The sequence below is a fragment of the Amblyraja radiata genome, chromosome 20, assembly GCF_010909765.2.
Source record: "Amblyraja radiata isolate CabotCenter1 chromosome 20, sAmbRad1.1.pri, whole genome shotgun sequence".
NCBI lineage: Eukaryota > Metazoa > Chordata > Chondrichthyes > Rajiformes > Rajidae > Amblyraja > Amblyraja radiata.
The window spans coordinates 35915284-35931164 of record NC_045975.1 but is presented as its reverse complement, the minus strand read 5'-3'; positions in this window follow the sequence as shown (position 1 = coordinate 35931164).

Here is a 15881-nt window from a genome sequence, read left to right as displayed (position 1 = left end):
CCATGTGAACTGTGTAAAGGTGATTATCTTTTAATTCCATTTTGCAGCTTTTGTGATATTTATAATGCATACAAATTTAATTCAAACGGTTATGTTTCAATAAGTTTGTGCTGCAACTTTCTTGTGATTAACTTCCCTTTAGGTTGAAGGTAGATACAAATGCTGGAGAAACTCAGCGGGTGAGGCAGCATCTATGGAGCGAAGGAATAGGTGACGTTTTGGGTCAAGACCCTTCTTCAATTCCTTTAGGTTGTGTTCTTACGCAAAGTAAAATACTTGCATGGTTTTGAATTCTAATTTGAGTAATCCGATATTGTAAACTAGCTTCAGGTCATATCTGACTTTGTAGATACTTATAGTTTATTATGTGGAAGTTAAATGAGTACCAATAACCATGAAGAGCATATACTCCAATGAGAATACCATGTACTTTACACGTACCACAATTATACAATTTGTTAATCTTATAAGCATCCAGCGTGGTAAGTCCTCGAATTTGTCCAATTCTGGCATATTCATCCAGTGGTTCTAGAGTAGGAAGGTTATTTTTGGAAAAAGCAGTTCTGCAATAAAAAAATAATCCGATTATTTAAGTATCTTTCCATTCAGTTTGGAATGGAGAAAGAAAGATTAGAGTATTTTCTAATATTGGGAGACTACTGGAAACAATAACAGCATAAAAATATTTGGGAACCAAGTTTAATGAAATACATGATTTAACTTGGGGAAAGCTGTGATACTGATTAGTGAGCTTTGTATTTCACCTTTGGCAGATCCCGATGAAGAAGTAGCATTATTACAAGACCTACCAACAGTGGCGCTCCAGACCTGCCTGCTGCCTGTTGCCTGTGCGTGCGATTCTGGGGGTGCGGGTGGGATTAAAATACAGGTTTGTATTAGTTGTCGGAGAGAGATTTCCTCGGGCTGCTAGTTGATGAAGAAAAATTGTTCGCGCTTCCGTTCCCGTTTTTTAAAAATTTGCTGGACGATTGCTGGATTGAAATTAAACGCGACTTCTAACGCCTTCAACGTGTTCAACATCACGGATCGCAAGTGAAGGACAAAACAAAAGGTATGTCATTTATTTAACATATTATCTTGCTTTTTGGTGTGACTTTATTTTTATCTTATGATGCGAAAAATGTTATTTAGGCCCCCATACGAATCGGTCATGTCTTGCCTGCCGATATGGGCTTAAAATCTATGGCAACAGCAACATTCCAATCGATCACATTCCAGATCCACTCTCAAGATAATCAAATTCATTATTTTTTTGCACAATCATGTCATAAGAACATCTAAATCATCTATATTTTGTGTTCTTGTCTATCCATGATCAATATTTTCATACTAAATATTCACAGTACAGTTTTAGACAGATGTATTGTGCAAAAAAATAATGATCCGGATTATCTTGAGAGTGGATGTTTCTGGATTAATTTATGGGAATTAAACATTAAATTCCTTCCATTTGGCATATAAATTCATGACAAAGTGAGATTTAAAGATCATGTTATATTGTGAATTCTTGTGTGAACGGGATCAGTTTGTTATTTGGATACTTAGGCTATTAATTTTTTTTAGCCTATTCTTAAGAAATGGATAGAGGTTTAGATCTAGTAATTGAATTTAGATGAATTTAATTGATTAGATGAATTTAATGAATGATGAATATGAATTTTTTGTTGGGTATTCACTATTTGTTTTAGCGTTTAACTTTATAATTTCTACCTTTTTCTTTTAAACTGCAAATAATAACTTGTTTCTGTTAATGCTGTTCAGTGTTTATTTTTTCTTTACATTTTAAACAGATGTCTCTGAAGAAGAAATGCAAAATTGTCAATCCAAATGCCCAGCAAAAGAGACTGATTTAGACTGCATTCGCAGAGATTATCTGAATATGTACTACTCCAAATGTGATGATCTACAGGACATTCTTAATGGGAAAGTAGTGGGCTAAAAGGCATGTCATGCATGGTTTGAAGAGCAAAAACATGGAGTTTACAATGCCAAAATTGAAAAGTTGAGGAAAAACTAGGTGTACAGAGTTTCTTAATGGTTACAATCTGAGGATTGTAATGATGCTACTGATTATGATATGCCAATGTACCAGCTAGCAACTGATCTTCTCCATAAAGACTTGGTCTTTTGCTAGAAATTGTAATTTCTTTACCTGTCTGTTACGGACTTACAGCATATAATACAATGATATTAAAGTTCTAATCTTGAGAATATCATATTTTTTAATTTTCAAGGCAGTCTGGGTGTTTATTACTATTTCCGTCTCAACGGTCAATTTTGTAATTAGCTACAATTAGGTAACCAACTAATTATATGCTTTAATTACAGGTCATCCAAGTAAGATGTTTCATATTTGTTTCAGAATGCTTCAATCTATAATAACTGAAAGTTTCATTCAGTTCTCTTAATTTTTAAGAAAGTTATGGGCAATTGACTGTTCTCGATCACAGCTTTTGTGTTAAGTCAATGGAAAAGCAATAGGGAACAAGGTGCTAATTTCCGAGTATGAAAATGACAATAACCTTTTTAATACTGAAGATATGAAAGTGAATTAGGTATCAAATTAAAGTTCTTTTTATGCTTTATCTGATGGGATAAATTACAGGCATGATTTTTAAAATCTCAAAATTTTGTAACATTCCTAGAAGAAGCAAATAAAAGTCTAAACTTTTAGAACATGGAAAAGTACGGTACAGGAACAGGCACTTCAGTCCACAATGTCTGCCAAGGTCAACTAATTTCACCAACCTGCTGATGATCCATATCCATTCAATCCCTAAATATTTATGTGCCTATCTGAAAGCATTTTAAACACTATCGTATTTACTTTCACTGCCACCTCTGGCAGCGCGTTCCAGGCACCTACCATTCTGTGTAAAAAAAACTTGCCCCGCACATCTCTTTTAAACTTTTCACCTTTCACCTTAAAGCATCTATTCTTTGACAGTTCGCCCAAGGAAAAAGGTTCTGACTGTCTGTCCTATCTATCCTTCTCATAATTGTGCATACTTCTATCAGGTTTCTCCTCAACCTTTGGTTCCAGGGAAAATAATCCAAGTCTATCCAACCGCTCCTTAAATCTAATACCATCTAATCGAGGCAGCATTCTGGTAAACCTCTTCTGCACCCTGTCTAAATCTTTCAAATCCTTCCAGAAATGGGGCAACCAGAACTGCATGCAATACTACAAAAACAGCTAAGCAAATTCCCCACAAACCTGCTTCATAAGTCTAGTTAGTATAAGTATTTAGTCATAAGTGTATTCAATATTGTATTTAGATTATTATCTAAATGGTGTCAAGTTGGGAAAAGGGGAAGTACAATGGGATCAGGGGGGTCCTTGTTCATCAGTCAATGAAAGTAAGCATGCAGGTACAGCAGGCAGTGAAGCAAGCGCATGGCATGTTGGCCTTCATAACAAGAGGAGTTGAGTATAGGAGGAAAGATGTCCTTCTGCAGTTGCACAGGGCCCTAGTAAGACCACACCTGGAGTATTGTGTGCAGTTTTGGTCCCCAAATTTGAGGAAGGACATTCTTGCTATTGAGGGAGTGCAGCATAAGTTCACAAGGTTAATTCCAGGGATGGCGGGACTGTCATATGCTGAGAGAATGGAGAGGTTGGGCTAGTATACTCAGGAGAAGAGACAACCGCCGCACAGGGTGAGGCGGGAGTATCGGGCACTAAGGGTGTGTCCGGGGATGGGATGGGGATGGTGTCTCCATCTGCAGTGAGCAGGTGGAAGGGGACCCCTTGGACAATGAATCGATGGATGTTCTCGCTCCCCCTGACACCACTTCACTCATTCATGGAAAAGGACGCCAAGACCAAGAGCAGCATGGTTCCTGTTGAGGGTAGAGGGACCAGTAGAGGGTCCTTTGTAGTCAGGGTCCGGAGGGGAAGGAGCACCGCCACTCAACCTAGGGTCCGCAAGGGGAGGAGTGACTGTGTTGTCAGTGACCGAAGGACTGGTGACGGGATCTAGGGAGTAGGCAGGGCTGAAGGTGTCCTGGTTGGGTTGCTCCTAGACCTGGCCAAGCTGGCCATCCGCGAGTCACAGCGCAAGGCGGAAGAGGGCTTTGCCCGAACCAGATGCTTGCCCCTTATCCGGGGTTGTATAGTAGGTATTAGAATGTTTGTAAAATAGTTGTTTGATGATTTTGTAACATGGTGGTGGGTATGTCACCATGGTTTGGGGTTTTTTTTGTTTTGGAATTTAAATAAATTATTTTTGATACAAAAAAAAACTGGTTACCAAGCTCATGGAACTGGGTCTCTGCGCAACCCTATGTAATTGGATGCTCGATTTCCTCATGCACAGACCACAGTCAGTTCGAATTGGCAGAAATTCTTCATCCTCAGTAACAATCAGTACGGGAACACCTCAAGGCTGCGTGCTCATCCCCCCTGCTTTACTCACTCTATACCCATGATTGCGTAGCCGAACATAGTGCGAACTCCATCATCAAGTCGATGACACCACTGTTATTAGACGAATCACAGATAGTGATGTCAGAGTAGAGAAGTAAGATTGACCGATTGACCAAATGGTGCCAGCACAACAATCTGGCTCTCAACATCAGTAAAACCAAGGAGCTGATTGTGGACTTTGGTAGGGGAAGGATGAGGACCCATAATCCTGTTTACATCCTGGTGGAGAGGGTCAAAATTCCTGGGTGTGCATATTTCCAAAGATCTATCCTGGACCCAGCACACTGATGCAATTATAAAGAAGGCACAACAGCGACTCTACTTCCTGAGAAGATTACGAAGATTCGGCATGTCAAAGAGGATTCTCCTGTATTTCTACAGGTGCACAGTAGAGAACATACTGACCGGTTGCATCGTGGCCTGGTTCGGCAACTTGAACGTCCAGGAGCGGAAAAGACTGCAAAAAGTTGTGACCACTGCCCAGTCCATCACCGGCTTTTACCTCCCCACCATGAAAGGAATCTATCGAAGTCGCTGCCTCAAAAAGACAGCCAACATCATCAAAGACCCACACCATCCTGGCCACACACTTATTTCACCATTGCCATCGGGAAGAAGGAGCCTGAAAACTGTAACGTCCAGGTTCAGGAACTGATTCTTCCCTACAGCCATCAGGCTATTAAACACAACAAGAAATAAGCTCTGAACTGCAACAGACTATCATTATTATTGCACTATATTTGTTATTATGTACATGTGTATATGCACACTGAACATTTTTTTCTTCTCCCGTTATGTATTATATTTACATATTCTGTTGTGCTGCAGCAAGCAAGAATTTCATTGTCCTATCTGGGACATATTGAAAGAGCTAATAGTCAAATCTAAAATGGAGTAGTTCTTCTACAATAGCATGGTCGAGTAGAAAAAAAGAATGGTTTGGTGCCAAGTCTGAATGACATTGAAAATTATATGGAACACAATATGGAGGACAGGTTGTCTTTTCAATAAAGAAATTAAGATGGAATCCTGCAGTAATAACATGTGTTCTTTTCTAGGCCATAAAGAAGCCAAGATTGAAAAAATTGCTGACGCTCCATAGATAAGTAATAACTTGTTATTGGATGAGCTTGATTTTGACCCAGCTTTCCTATATTCTGAAAGGCTGCAGAATCTTTCAGTTATGCCATATTCAGACTTGGTAGGAGTGTTTTACTGATAAGAAAAATGTATAATTGTGCTAACTTTCCTTTGTTCTGTGAGTGGAGCCCGAGAAGCACTGAACAACATTTGTAGATCTTTGCCACTCCCGTCTGACGAATCAATTAAATATTGCTATGGTTTACCTTTAACAGTTTTTGTTGCTATCTGCTTTTTAAGAAACGAACTTTGACAATATGACAATAAAACACTCCTGACTCTTGACTTACTGTTATAAAGATAGAAGCATGTGAAACAGGACAGGCTGAGCTGAAGAGTGTGATGAACACAAAATAGCGCCTGAAAGCAAATTCTGTGCTGTCAAGCGAGCAAAATAATTCAAAGGTAAATTCAGGAAGAGGTATAAATTAAAATGAAGTAGGCTAGTGAGACATATAATCAGTATGGAACAGTGTTGTGAAAACTCTCCGAATATTGCGTTTCATGCAATTGTGTTGCAATATTCAGAGGCAGACTTGTGTTTGGAATTGCAGACTCAAGGGTAATACAATGATCATGGGGGGCGGGGGGAGGATGGCTTTGATTTTCATGTTTTAAGGCTGTTTTAATATTGTGTAGAAGAAGGGTTAGTTGACGATTTGGTTGCTGAAGTGCCTTTGGAACAATGTGAATTGCTATGTTTGTTGGGAAATTACATTGAATGACCAGACAGTAAACAAGCAATGGCTAACTTTTAAAGAATTAATAGATAGTTTACAGATAATACTATAAGGCAAAAAAGGGAAAATAATCCAAGAGAGCATAAGATCAAAGGAGAACTTTTATAATCCTGCCAAAAAAAAGCAATGTCTGAGGATTGGGAACAATTTAGATTTCATTGAAGGGGGACAAAGTAATTGACAAAGAAAGGAGAAATAGAATCAATGAATAAATAACAAGAAAATAAACTGCAAAATCTCAATGGATAGGTAAAAAGCAAAAGAGTAATTGAAATTAAAATGGGTCTTTTACAGATTGATTTAGGATAAATTATAAATTATATGGAAATAGAGAAATTCTTTTGTATTTATCTATATGGAAGAACACAAAATAAACCATCTACACAAATAGCAAAGACTACAATCCAAAGTAATGAGAAGCTTAAAGAAATTGGTATTGGCAAAAAAAAGGGCATATGTGGAAACAAATCTCCAGGACTTTATGAACTACATTCCATGGTTTTGAAAAAAGTAGCAGTGAAAACATCTTCCAAAATTCCATAGATTCAAGAACAGTTTCCAGATTGCAAGAGTAGCGAATGTAATTAAAATGTTTGAGAGAAAAACAGGGTACTATAGATCAGTTACAGATCATCAGTTGAAAATAGCAGAAATCTATTATTAAAGTGGCCACATGCTATTTGGAAATTAGTAGGATTAGGCATAGTAAATGTGGATTTATTAAAAACTGAGATAGTATACAAGAGTTGCCAGGTTTTGGCACTATTTTCAACTCTAAGTTGTTATAAGGATAGAGTTCTTAACCTGCCTAATAAAGATATGTTGTCCTGGTAGCATTGCAGGGTCAGCTTGGCCAAGCAAAGCCGTTGGTGTCCCTCCACTGCTGCTGCGTCAGGTTGCGTCCGGTCTGCATGCTCAGTCTCTCAGGGGTGGTGCCCAATCCAGTCGAGCCCCAGTCTGCTGCAGGGCCTCCAGTGGCCCACTCCACCATCGCCTCAATCCAGATGTGCACATTGGCCAATGAACCGTTGACCCTTGCCTCACAGAGTGGAAAGCTTCAGCATGTGGTTTCTAACCGGTGAGGGCCCAGTTTCAGAGTCAACTATTCCTAGAAGCTGGGAAATGGAATCTCTTGTTGGGTCAAGGTAATCATCCCTTGCCCAAGCACTTTTCCCTTGGGATACAATGTCTGAACTCCAGTGAAATGCTACTGACACTATTTGATTCTGGCAACATTCGGTTTAATGGTACTTTTCTGCAAAGAAACCGTTTAAGAAAGGAAAGCGAACAATCCATTGGCGCACTATTAGCATCAGATCATCCAATCCCTGCACTATACCACATTCACAGAGTCATAGAGCGTGGAAATGGGCCCTTCGGATCAACTCTCCCATGCCCCCACACAACCCCTCTACCGCACACATCACACCTCCCCCACATCTCCCCCTTCCGTCACACTCCCCCACACCCCCTCCTCCCCCGCACACCCCCCTCACCCACACACCTTCACTCCCCCACATGACCCACACACCCCCTCTCCCCCACACACACCCCCCATCAGCCCCCGACAGGCCCCGCCTGAAGTCGTCCCCCTCACCTGGCTGCAGGACGCTTCCCGCCTGAAGCCGTCCCCGGCTACAGAACGATCCCGCTGTTGCGTTGTGAGAACAGGCGAGTGGTGGAATATTGCATTGCGGAATGGGTTGTGTTGGAGACCAGGCCTCCCGTGTAACTGGGACCAAATGGGTCCCACTTAGTCTAGTACATAACTAAAACTTTGATCATGTTATCTTCTGGTTTGCACGGTTTCTCTATTTGCGCAAAAACAGTACGCGATAGCGCTACGATTTTTCGCCAGTTCACTCACCGGTCTCCTGTGCTGCGAGTGCACCAAGTTTAATTCCGATCTGTGGCATAAAGTAACAGTTAGCGATGTTTGAAAATCTTAAAAACAGCGCGGGATGAGGAAATGAGCCGCGTCTGCACAGTTGGGGGCTATGGGTGGAATATTGCATTGGTGGAATGCGTTGTGTTGGGGGGACGGATGAGTGGTGGAATATTGCATTGGGGGAATGGGACACAACAGGTCATACTTGGTCTAGTCCATCTATACATAACTAAAACTCTGATCCGGTTTGGTTTGTTCCGATCGATTAAAAGTCGTCAAAGTTAGTGAGGTTTAAAAATCTTAACGCCCGTGCGCAAATTGATCTCTTCTGCCTTCCAGCGCAGCATGGATTAATCTCTTCCCCCTGTCACTCCCCGGGACAGTCCGCTCCTTCCTGTGCCATCGCGTCTTTAGTGGAGCTGAAGTTGGCCGGCAGAGGTTTCCAACCGGACTTTCAGAGGACCCGAAACAGCCCCGCCCCAAGCAGCAACCCTGCAGTCCGGCAATGTCACCAAATGAAAAGCGGAGTCTTATCCCGGCGGAAGAGAGCACCAGCGCCCGCTATGAGTCCCAAACGCACCGCTATCGCAACGCCCCGCAGCTCCACCCCTTTCCCCTCTGGTCCCCCTCACTGGCTCCTGCCCCCTCCCCCATGATTCACCCCTCTACCCCAAGGCTCTTTCTCCATCTTTTCTTCAAGCTCTCCCTCCCCCCCCCCCCCCCCCGCCCACACGCCGGCGGGGTCGTAGCTGTTGGCGCTTCCGGGCCGAACCAAGGCCTGGCTCTGAGGGTGCCGATGGCTAATTCTCCTCCAGGGCACGCAAGAATGGAGAGGAGCAGCAACTTAGAGATTCTGGGAATGGAGAGTGGGGGAGGAGAGGGGATAGAGGGAGAGGAGGGGAGTAGGGAGGGGAGAGGAGTTATGGAGGGAGGGAGTGACTGAAGGTAGGGGAAAGGAGGGAGGGAGAGGTGAGGGGATGGATTTGGGGAGGGGAGGAGAGGGAAAAGTGGGTGGAGGTGAGGAGGGAGAATGGGGTAGGAGGGGGAATAGAGGGGGGGGGAGGGGAGAATAGAGGGAGAGGAGGGCACTTGGGGAGATGAGGAGGAATAGTGGGGGGGGATAGGGGGTGAGGAGTTGGGGAGATGGGTGCTAGAGGGATAGGACGGTGTAGGGAGGGGAGAGAAGTTATGGAGGGAGGGAGGAAGTGAATGAGGGTAGGGGAAAGGAGAGGAAGAGAGAGATGAGGGAGGGATTGGGGAGGGATTGGGGAGGGGTGGAGAGGGGAATGACGAGGGAGGGTAGAGGAGGGGGATGGAGTGCTAGGGATGAAGGGAAATGAGCTGTGCCTGTGCAGTTGGGGGCTAAGGGTGAGTGGTGGAATATTGCATTGTGGGACGAAGCATCCTGTGTGACAGGGACCCAACGGGTCCCACTTAGTCTAGTACATAACTAAAACTCTCATCTTGTTATCTTCCGGTTAGCGTTGTTTTTACATTTGCGCAAAAACGGTACAACACAGCGCTACAATTGTTCGCCACCTTACTCACCATTCTCCTGTGCTGCAAATGCACCCAGTTTTGTTCCAATCAGTGGCATATTTTAAAAGTTATTAAGGGTTAAAAATCTTAAAAACAGCGCATGCGCAGATTGGTCTCCTCTCCTGTAAGCCAAAGCTGGGACGGCAACTCCCATTCCTGCACCATCACCACACTGATTGGCTGCGTTTGCTGTCAGTCAACGACATCTACCCGCCTCTGCCGGCGCGCAGCCATAGCTGCTGGTGCTCCGGGACCACGTCTGGCTCTGAGGGCGCTGACTGCTGATGCTGTTCCAGGGTACGTAAGAAGGGAGAGAAGCGACAACCACGAGATTCTGGGGAGGTGAGGAGGGAAAGTGGGGAGGAGGGAGGATAGAGGGACAGGAGGGGGTTATGGAGGGTAGAGGAGTTATGGAGGGAGGTAGGGAGTGAGTGACTGTGGGTAGGGGAAATGGGAGGTGAGGGAGGAATTGGGGAGGGGAGGATGAGAGGGGAAATGAGGAGGGAGAGTGGCAGAGCAGGGGGAATAGTGGGAGAGTAGTGGGGGATTGGGGGAGATGGGGAGTGAGGAATAGAGGGAGGGGGGGCAGTGGGGGTGATTAGGGATACTGGGGGGCTAGGGGGAGATGAGTGTGGAGGTGGGGGATATGGAGGGGGGAGTGACTGAGGGTAGGGGAAAGGAGAGGTGAGGGAGGGATTGGGGGAGGGGAGGAGAAGGGAAAGTAGGTGAAGAGGAAGGGGGACATAGTGCTGGGGATGAGGGGAAATGAGGTGCGCCTGAGCAGTTGGGGGCGATGGATGAGTGGTGGAATATTGCGTTGGGGCAATGGGTTGCGTTGGAGGACCAGGCCTCCCATGTGACAGGGACCCACTGGTCCCACTTAGTCTAGCATATTACTAAAACTCTCATCTTTTTTGTTTCTATGTCTGTGATTCTTTCCGACTGTCTGTGTGTGTTTGTGAGTGTATATCAGAATCAGAATCAGAATCACACTTTATTCACCAAGTATGTTTTGCAACATACGAGGAATTTCATTGGCCAGGTCAGTCATACAATTAAAAGTAACAGATCACTTCAAAAACACATTTTAACATGAACATCTACCATAATGACTCCTACACATTCCTCACTGTGATGGAAGGCGAAATAAAGTTCAAGTCCTTCCTTAGTTCTTCCTCGGTCGTGGGCCTCGAGCCCCCGTTGACGGGATGATCTTAACTCCCGTAGCCGGTGGTGTTCGGGCCCTCCGCGTCGAGGCGATCTGCTCCTGCATCGGGGGGGGATGTCAGCTCCCCGCGCCGGGCGATCGAACCACGCGTTGGAGCTGGTGAACCTTCCGCGACGTTGGAGCTCCCGAAAAAATCCAATTCCACTTGCTGCCCCTGCCCATTACAATGTTACAAATGACAGGACACTGAGTCATGTAATTTATAACATTGTAAAGGGCAGGGGAAGTGGGATTGTTTTTTTTTAAGTTTAGAAAGAGGGATGGTGAAGAGTAGGGGGAGGGAGTGCTGGGGGATGAGGGGAAATGAGCCGCGCCTGTGCAGTTGGGAGCAAGTGAGTGGTGGAATATTGTGTTGGTGGAACGGGTTGCGTTGGGGGAACAGGTGAGTGGTGGAATATTGCGTTGGGGGAATGGGACCCAACGGGTCTCACTTGGTCTAAAATATATTACTAAAATTCTCAACTCTGTTTGCCAGTTTGTACCTATATTAGCTCAAAAACAGTACACCAAAGTGCTACAATTTTTGGCCCACCTTACGCACCATTGTCCTGTGATGTAAATTAAACAAGTTTTGTTCAGATTGATGCCATATTTTACAAGTTATTGACATTTTAAACTATACAAAAACCTTTTTAAAAGACCTCTTTTCCTTTTTGTCCTTACAATGGGATCCCGAATTTCATTTACATTAAAAAAAACTCTGTTTAAAAAATACATTGTGACTTTCATTGGGGGTGGGGGGGTATAGGGGAGAGCTTTCATTTTTTTTAAACGTCGCGATTTTCATTGTGGGGAGGGTGGGATGGGGGCGGGTTTCATTTATATTTGTTTCCATTTATGGTTGTCATTTACATGAAAAATCGCCCAAAAACTCAGTTTTTACAAAATCGAGATTTTCATTGTGGGGGGAGGAGGGGATGGATAGGGGGAGGTTCATTAAAAAAACATTGTGATTTTCATTATGGAGGGGTGGGAGAGGGGTTAGGTGAGGAGTGGGGGAGCAGGGAGAGGGGAGTATGGAGGGGAGAGGGGTTATAAAGGGGGTGGGGAGGAGGAGAGGGGAAAGAAGAGGGAGGATGAAGAGGGAGTGCTGGGGAATGAGGGGGAATGGAGGAGGATAGAGGTAGGAAGAGGGATGGTGAGGCGCAGTTGGAGGAGGGGTTCCGTGACTCACCTCACAACGGGGATCTCTGGTGTCACAGCAGGAACCGGTCAGCCGCGCCTGCACAATTGGGGGCTATGGGTGAGTGGTGGAATATTGCGTTGGGGACAGGGCCCTACGGGTCCCATTGGTCTAGTATACCTCTAAACCTATTCTGTGAATGTACCTGTCCAAATGTTTTTTGAATGTTGTGATAGTACCTGTCTCAACTACTTACTCTGGCAGCTTATTCCATATACCGATCATCCTTTGTGTAAAAGTTACCCCTCAGGTTCCTATTAAATCTCTCCCCCCCTCACCTTAAACCTATGTCCTCAGGTTCGTGATTCACATACCCTATCTGTTCCTCTCATGATGTTATAAACCTCTATAAAATCACCCCTCATCCTCCTGCGCTCCAAGGAATAAAGTCCGAAGCTTGCACTAAGCTTGAATATTGGAACCAATTGTCTTGTGCTTTCCAATCCTGGATGTAGACAGCAAGGTCTAGTGAGGCCTTAGCAATATAACCCTACATTCTGGCTTTGATTTACTCCAGTTACTCTGGGCTCTGGGTAATAATTGGGCTGGAGTTAGTATTCTTTACTTCACTGGCAATTACAGTAGCAGGGGGCACGTTGAAACCATAAATCTAGAACAATATGCATGGTTTACTTGGCAAGAGTGATCCCTACCGTTGCAAGTGATTTGGAGATGGTGTAGTAGCCATTTAGCTTAACTCAGTAACTCACTTATAATTATAACCAGTTACCTCTAAATTTAAGGTACACAAAAATGCTGGAGAAACTCAGCGGGTGCAGCAGCATCTATGGAGCGAAGGAAATAGGCAACGTTTCGGGCCGAAACCCTTCTTCAGAAGAATTTAATCTCCTTGTAATTATGTGGGCGGGATTTATTGCGTAGTCGGAGGCGTGTTTGAAGCTGGGATTCTCGTGCAGACACGCTGGTAGTTTTTAGTTTAGTTGGAGTTAGGGCCCTCTTTATTCAACATCTACATGCTCCCACTAGGGCAAATCATGCGAAATAATAATATTGACCACCACTGCTATGCCGATGACACTCAAATCTATGTAGCGCTATCACCAAATGACTATCGCCCCATAGATCTGCTGTGCCAGTGCATTGAGCAAGTCAAAGACTAGATGTGCCAAAATGTCCTCCAACTAAATAAGGACAAAACGGAGATAATTGTTTTTGGTGCTAAAAAAGAAAGGCTTAAAGTAACACAACACCTTCACTCTCTGTCCCTGAAAACTTCAAACAAAGCCAGAAATCTTGGGGTTATTATGGATTCAGATTTACATTTCGACAGTCACATCAAATCAGTAACAAAATCTGCCTACTATCACCTCAAAAACGTAGCAAGATTAAGAGGACTCATGTCAGCTCAAGACTTAGAAAAACTTGTACATGCCTTTATTACTAGTAAGCTAGATTATTGTAACGGTCTCCTTGCAGGTCTTCCGAAAAAAACTGTCACGCAGCTACAGCTTGTTCAGAACGCTGTTGCTAGAGTTCTAACAAAGACCAAACACATTTCACCAATTCTTAAATCCTTACATTGGCTCCCTGTATGTCAGAGAATTGATTTCAAAATCCTGCTGCTCACCTATAAATCACTACATGGTTTAGGACTAAAGTATATCACTGACATGCTTCCACTATATAAGCCTTCTAGACCGCTAAGATCTTCTGAAACCAATCTGTTAGTGATTCCCAGAGTAAATACAAAACATGGGAAAGCAGGATTTAGTTACGATGCAACAAATAGCTGGAATAAACTTCCTGAAGATTTAAGACTTGCCTCAACTTTGACCACTTTTAAAACAAGACTGAAAACTTTTATGTTTACTTTCGCTTTCAGCTAAATCTTAACTACATTGCACTTTTAACTTTTGCACTTTTTATAATGCATTTTTAATTTTGCTTTTCTTTTCTTTTCATTCTTCTATTTTATTTCATTTTATTATTTCATTTTATTGTATGACATGTTTTTATGTGAAGCACTTTGAGTCTGCCTCGTGTATGAAATGTGCTATATAAATAAAGTTGCCTTGCCTTGCCTTGCCTTGGATGAAGCATGGGGGAGGTCAGAGCTTTCGACCATGCATGAGTTTGAACATGCACGGGTTCCACCATGCACGAGTTTGACTACGAGTGAGATCAAAATGTACTTAAACAAGAAGTTTGGATGAATATCTTACTGTTTTTATTATGACGATAAAGAAACTATTAATTAAGAGACTGTATTTTGAAGGATTGTCTTTCGACGGCATAGAATGTCTTTTGGAGAGCTCGTGGATGAATATCGATTCTTATCTCCTTACCCCTGTCTTCAAACATAGTGGCTAAAGGAAAGATTCCTTGAACGATATAATAATTTGTCACTACATCGAAAGCTACCTTACAGCCAGGAGGTAGAAGAATTGGTCCCATAGAAGAGGGACAGAAGATTGCGCTGAATCTCTGAAAGAGATTACTGCCAGAAGACTGGTTCAGAAGAAGAGGAACTGAAGAAAATAGATCTCAGCAAGAGATTTAGAACCAACCTGTCCGGTAGGTTAATGGACAGCCACGCGACTTATCTGAAGATTGAAAACTTCACTGATAGAGAACGTGAGTGGAACAGCTACTGTATTATGCTGTATATTTGAAATCTGGAACCCTTTAATTAGAACAGCTTCTTAACGAGATGCTGCGGAAGTTCGACAAATGTCCTTTTAAAAGTAAAATTACAGGCTCTGATAAAGAGGCTGGAGAAGTATTAGAAGCAAGTTCTGCTAAGTTTTGGAAGGGAGCCAAGGGCGAGTGAAACTGAAATCTATGTGCTGGCCTTGGTTTGTTTTGAAGTCGAGATAAGATACATTCTTTCTGAACTGAAGTCACTTCTACTCTTCGAAAATATTTGGATGATTTCTGAAAGTCCAGATTTGTTTTGAATTCTTATCGGGTATTTACAGAGCACAGTGCAGAATGTTTATCAATAGTGACTGAGGCAAACTGAAGATGTCCTATTTGTCCAAATAGCAGATATGGCAATCTGCCAAGACCTGTTTAAATCCATGGAGCAAGATGGAGCAGGTGAATCAGAGGAGAGTTAAGGTGGTGGAAAGAAGCCATGATATCAGAAGAGCCAAGTTAAGCTCACAGTAAAGGCCCGAGTTGCATTTCTAAAAGAAACCCAGAAGGAGAGAAACAAGTTATGGAAGAAGATGGTGAAATTATTGAAGAAACTAATGGAATCAGATGAGAATGTGAAGAAAGTACAATCTAATCTGGGGCAACTATTCAGCCTCGGTGAAGAGGTTGGAGATAAACAAAAAGCACTGCTGGATTCACAGCTGCCTCAGGAAGAACTCGAAAACCACATGCAGTGGTTCGAAGAAAAGGTGAAGTTATTTGATGATTCTATGGAAGATGTGAAGAGATGGTTAGCTGAAGTTGAACAAAGGACCGCGTGTGCTATAGCAGGAGATGCTACGCAACAACGTGTTGAAATCGTATAACTTACTTATGGTACAGTTGAAAGTGCGATGCAACAAGGTGCTGAAATGGAAGAGATTACACCACATGATAGTATCTCGAATGTATCTACACGAAGATCAAGAAATAAATCTGGTTCTATAGCCAGTTCAGGGTCAAGGGTCTCTGCTCGAATGGAAGTCAAAGCTGATCTAGTCGCTCTCCTAATACAAGCCTTGGAGAAGAAACATGAGATTGAGCGACAAGGACAA